The sequence below is a fragment of the Sorghum bicolor genome, chromosome 5 (genome assembly GCF_000003195.3).
Source record: "Sorghum bicolor cultivar BTx623 chromosome 5, Sorghum_bicolor_NCBIv3, whole genome shotgun sequence".
NCBI classification, from domain to species: Eukaryota; Viridiplantae; Streptophyta; class Magnoliopsida; order Poales; family Poaceae; genus Sorghum; species Sorghum bicolor.
The window spans coordinates 40,147,278-40,153,846 of record NC_012874.2 but is presented as its reverse complement, the minus strand read 5'-3'; positions in this window follow the sequence as shown (position 1 = coordinate 40,153,846).

Below are 6,569 nucleotides of genomic sequence, written 5' to 3'. Positions count from 1 at the left end.
ACTTGTTGCAGGTTGTGATGTATCATGGCTACTGCAAGAGGTGGATGACTCCTACCATATTAGAGGAGTAAGATCATGGGCATGATCCTTCTTAGTTACCTCATCTATGTTGCTTTTGTTGGAGTTGACCTGGATACTGGCATGTATTTGAAATAAGGGCAATATTAGTTTCAAATTACTTTGCTTCCGCTAACTACTTGTGAAATGGATGTAACATGTGACTTGTTATGTTGAATCACTACGATCTTGGCTTGTAAGATGGTTGGTTTGAAATCCCTCGTGATTTCACGGACTACCGGGTTTATGAGAGTTCGATTACGTTAAAGCAACTGCTTTGGCGGGAGTTTTTCGTAGTTGATCTCTTGTAAATTGGGCGGTTCTGTTACAGCAGGCACATTGATGTGGGTTCTAGGGTCGTATGCTCAAGCTTTTTGTAGACTAATGCTGGCATCACACTGACACTAGCTCCAAGATCACACTGACACTAGCTCCAAGATCACCAGTACATCCGGGATCTTCCTTCTTCTTTGGTGGTCTATTGAGGATGGCCGCACTACATTCTTCTGTCAGCTTGATAACCTCAGTGGTGGGCAGTGGTCTCTTCTTGTTAAGAATATCTCTGATGTACTTTGCATATGTAGGTACCTGTTTGGCATCAAGCAGAGGTATGTTGACATATAATTTCTGAATGACCTCTACAAACTTACCAAACTGCTCATCCGACTGCAGTCCTCTGTTTCTTCTGGGAAATGGCAAATAGTTGGTGTCGTAAAAATCTTTCCTCATTTCTCTAGTTCTTGGTGGTTGTAGCAGATCTTCTGCTTCAACTGGGCTTTCTTCTTCTATCACTGCTGGTTGCACTGGTGCTGATGTTCTTTGTTTCTCTTTTGGGTATGGGGGATCTCTGGTGGCTTTGCCTCCTCTAGTAGTTATGTTCTTTACCTACTCAATGTTAGTAGCAACAGACAATGCAGCAGCTAACTTTATTAATTTAAGCTCTACCCTTTTATTAAGAGTGTTTTGCTCATCAAAGGCAGTTAATAGAAAATCCATTTTATTGTGTATAACTTTTAGAGATGATTCATTTGTATCTAGCCTTTGTTTAACTTCATCATTAATTTTAGTTTGTTGAGCAATTATCTCTTTTAATGAAAGTTGCTTGAAAGTATTACCTGAATTCATACCTTTGCTATTGGGTTGACTCGAGGTTGATTGATATTTGTATGCTGTCTCAATGGCCCTTTGATCTTCTTTGAACTTGGCCCTCTGGTCAATCCAATGGAGCAAATTTTCCATGTTAGTTGATAATGCATTTACTTCTTCTGGTATTTCTTCAGTTTGATGACATTGTTGAGCTTTATCTTGGAACCAGCTTTGGTTTTCTGCTATCTTATCCAAAAGTATCTCTGCTTTTCTAGTTGTAAGCTCCAAGAATGATCCTTTAGCAGATGCATCTAGGCACTCACGAGCCTTCTGGGTTAATCCATGGTAGAAGGTCTGCATAAGTAACCATGTGGCCATTCCATGGTGAGGACAATCTGATATGTATCCTTCAAAACGCTCCCATGCTTCTGATATGGCTTCTGTCTTCTGCTGTTGGAAACTGACAATATTTCCTCTTAAGGCAGTTGTTTTGCCTATAGGGAAAAACTTTGATAGAAAGACATCTGACATGTTCGTCCAATTGTAGATGTTATCTTGATGAGTGTAGAACCACTTCCTTGCTTTCCCTTCTAGTGAGAATGGAAAGAGGTGAAGCAGTATGACGTCTTTGTCAACTCCGTTGATGTGGATTGTGCTTCCAATCTCTAAGAAATTCTGCAAGTGTGCACTAGCATCTTCATGTGCCTTTCCACTGAATTGTGTAGCTTGTACCAAATTGATGAGGCTTGACTTGAGCTCAAACTCGGGTACTCCTTCTTCTACTGCAAATCTTGGACCAGTTGGAATGTTCTCAAGGCTTGGAGCAGAGAATTCTTGTAGGGTCTTCTGTGCCATAGCTTCAGCAATTGGTAGCTAGCTTCTTCTTTCTTTTTTGATTGCTTTGGTTCTGATGATGAAGAGTTGAATGTATCCAAAGTCAATCCTGATATACCCTATATAAAAATATAAACATAGAAAAACAACAGGGTGAACCTGCCAAAGCAGAGGTGCCTTGTTATGATTTCTCACTTAGTAGCTGTTTTATGCAATTATTTCTCTATAGTCTAGTCTAATATTTTATGTGAATAACCTTGACTGATTTCCTGACTTTCCTTACCGTTCCTATGTATTACCCTTTTGGTCCCCGGCAACGGCGCTAGAAATGCTTGTTGACACTAGCTAACACCACTTAGATACTAGGTTGTCATCCCCAACATGGTGCCAGAGTGTACAATGGTATTTATAAATGTAAAGGCTCTCTATAAAATAATCTATTCTATCCACAAGCGCACAGATAAAACACCTCATTGTAGCATTTCACCAGGATAAGTATTCTAGGCATCGTTATTTATAATTCTGCTTAAGAGAACAAAAGGGATGAAAATAAAGACTAAATCTATCAAGGCATAGACTAGAGATAAACTTGCAAGAACATGATTACTAATGAGAAACTCGTCACACAGTCACTTACTTTGGTAGGGGGTAAACCATAAAGATAATGATAATGAAGTATAAGTTCAAGGGTAAATAACACAGCGATTAGAAAATAGACTACTCCTCATATATGTTGGTGATGTCGGATTAGCTAGAGAATGGATTCTAAGTTATCTACTATCTACTAAGTCATAATCTACTCTAGTTATCTACAAGATCATGTATAGCATAAAAGACTCTTCATTCATGTATAAGGAACATTGCTAAAGTAAATCAGAACATCGCAAGACTTACTCCGCAATACAAGTTCTGCCTGTCCTATCAACAGAGGGTGGACTATATAAGAATCAACGAAGCTGTCACTATCGCGAACTACCACACAACTCGGCCAATAGGAAACATTTGCTGGTAAACAACATCTAAGCACCACGCTCACATGTGATCTACCACTTAACTCCCTCGCGTCAAGAGCTAAGCGCTTTGCAAACTTATACATAAACTCATTATCAATCATAACTATATCAAATATAGAACTAGAGCAAACTAAGAGCATAATAAATAGAGACATAATATAATTAGAACAAAGTATTAGAGAAAGATATGAATAATACCAATCTTTATTACCGAAGATCCGAATCCAGAGTGTAGTGCTCTACTTCTCTAATTGCTATCTAATCAAACCTCTAAACTTGAAGGATTAGGGAGTAGCTAATTCTAATTCTCTGTGGGAGAGAAGCTCTAAACCCTAACTTTGATGGCTACCTCTGATAATGATTTCTCCTCTTCTCTTCTCTCCCCCAGGGGTGGAGAGGCCTTGGTTATATAGTCCTTTCAAGTGAATTTGGGCCGTTGGATCAAACCGACATTGATTGTATGGTTTAGATTCATCCTTTAGGTCGGTGGAGTTTAGTCCCAAAAGACAGTCCTGATTGGACTCTAACCCTGGGTGGGCGCCCAAGGGGGGTGGGCGATCGTCTTCTCGTTCGTTCCCGTGGCTTCTGGACTCTTCTAGATTGAGGAAAATTGCACGGCACATAATTATCTCGTTGTAAACATGATATGTGGGCCTTCTCTCCATATTTCCTGATAACCCCCTACAGAAATAGATAAACACCAAAGTTCGTGGAATTCTGTCAGATAAAATCCTAATTCTAGATGTTTAGTGCATATTGATCCTTTTCCATGTTTATTTGATGGTCAAATTTAGTACTTAAGGACCGTCAACACCTATCTCCCTGCTCAGCCAGGCCTGGCCGCCCGACGAACAATGACCATGACAGCCTCAATCGGATCGAGGTGGTTTCCGGTAGTCCTCTTCACATGTGCATTCCTATCAGTCACAATGCTCTACTCTCATCTCCCCCTCCTAGCCCCCCTTCTCTGTAGATCCATCCCAATAGTAGCAGCTCGGCTCACTTGTGCTCCTCACTGTTAGGTTACTGTACTTTGGTTGAATTGTGTTCACTTTGCAGGTACAAAAGCAATGTACTGTTTTTTATCATTACAATTTAGTTTGCAACAATTTATTTTATTGTTGATTAAACTGTGGTTGTACGAGCAACACTTTGAGTGCCTTACTGTTCTGTGAAGTGCATTCAGTAGCAGCCCAATGCGATGACTAAATAGCACGACAACATTGTTTCAATGTGTGCCATGCTCGTTCCATGCCACAGTGGTGTTTCTATTATTTAATCTTTGTATATGAATGGTAAGGAGTCTGTTTCCCGTGAATTTGCCTAGCCGGCAATTGTTTGCTTTGCTACTGCAGGTATGTGTTGAAGAAAATACATCTTGCAAGGCAGACAGAATGATGCGGCAAGTCTGGTCACCAAGAGGTTAACACAATTTTTCATGTCCCCATGAATTTGTGAGTGTCGTGTGCTTGTATCCCTCCTCTTTGCTCCATCCTTTTTTGGTTCTGTTCTAATAATTAATTATGACTGTAGGTAGAGACTTAAGAACTGCACGTGAAAATCAAAACAGGTATACCTACGTCCATGATCTGGTAAGCTTTATTTTTTCTAAAATGTATGACACATGTTTCAACATCGGTTTAGTTAGTGTCCATTTTGTCGGGGGAAAAAGTCTACATAACCCCCCAAACTATCTAGGGTGGACTACTTAACCCCCGAACTATTAAACCAGTTATTCTACCCCCTGAACTTTCAAAATCGGTCAAATAACCCCCTCGAGTGGTTTTGGAAGGTGGTTTTGTCTTTTTCTTTTTTATTTGTTTCTGCTGAATCATTGAAAAATCATAATAAATCATAAAAAAATCATGAAATGAAAATTTTAATTTTGTTGGACTCCCGATGAGTTGATCTACACAATGAATATATAATATAGTATACTTTAGTACAAAGTTTTTGATGTACCTTTAAATCTATGTTTTCTGTAATTAATTTGAATAATTCATATATGCAGTTCCTGTGGTCCAATTATGGTAAAATTTTTATGGTGGGCTCATTATTATATGCTTGAACTATGGTAAAAATTTCATACTCATTGGATCACATATAACTTAGTTATAGATAAAGCATAGATTTAACAAGAATAAAGCTAAATAAATTGAAAACTAAGTTATACGTGATCCACTAGCTACGAAACTTTTACCAGATCAATGATCTTCCCCAATCTACTAGATCGTTCTGGATGCTTCGTCTCGGGTTGGGATGCGATTTGTTGCTTTTTCTTTGTCTCTCTTGAATTGTTGCTTCGTTTCCTGCAACAAGTTGGTAAGAATCCATCGCCTTCTTCTATAACTTTTTTGTAACTATTCAATTGTTGCTTCTGTTTCAAATTGCAGCTTCAGAGCTGCTCATTGGATTGGACACAGGAGCAGAACAATACTGATGCCTTACTGTGGGTGGACGGTTGGAAAACCAGGAAGCTGCCAAGCAGACTGCCACTGATCCCAGTCCTCACGTCGGTCTCTATCTCGCTCCCATGGCCCCAGTGGAGTCTGCACATTTAACGATGGCGATGTACCGCTTGAGCTGCTCTGTACTAGCAATATTTTTCTTTACAAAATTGTGTTGATGGATTGTATGTAAGAGGCAACAGGAACTAGCTAGATTTTTTCCTTGACTTATGCACCCGTGTGATGTCCAACATTGCGATGTTCCTCCTACATCTTTGTGTGACACGCTCTAATGATGCATCATGGTTGTGGCTATGCTTTGTTGGTGAACTAAAACGGTTTTGGAAATCTATGTTGTGTTCGTAGCAAAGTGCAGACTGCATGAGTGGTGTCACACCCAATTTTAAGGATAAAATTGAATGCAAAACCTTATGTGTGCCCAGAGATCAATCACACATAAGCCGACAAATTATAGGGAGTATCATCACAAGTGTTTAATACGTAACGATATAACTTAGAGTCTTTACACAAATATAGCGGAAAATAAAAGATAACTCTTGCATGGAAGCTCCATCTCACAGGCTCGTCAACTGGTTGACCACAAGTCTAGAAATCCTCAGGGAAATACTGGTAGTAGTCATTACCATTGCCATCTGTTACCCATCCGGGATTTTTATCCAAATAAAGAAAATAAACAAGTGTAAGTACACCTCGTACTTAACAAGTATAACAGGGGGTTCATGAGGCTCAAAGGCTAGACACTGGTTCAACTGCATGTAGCTTTTAGTTGTCACAATTTTAGCATAAGAGTAGCATCAAGTTGTCAAGACCCATAGTAAACTCATGATCAGGTAAAGTGAATAAAGAATAGCATAAACAGCCTATTAACAATAATAACATTTAATGAATTGCCATTAGTGTTCATTTATTCTGTATTGGTCCAAGGCCGCTCGTGACCGTGAGCACGGCTGATATATCAGTTTTACACTCTGCAGAGGTTGTACACTTTCACTGTGAGTCGTGATTTACCCTTTCGCCCGAGGTGATCAGCCCCTTAGCCCACTCCCAAGGAAGACCGGCAGGGTTCACTATGAAGCCTTTCAAAGGTTCGTCTAACAAGTTAGGGCCGCTA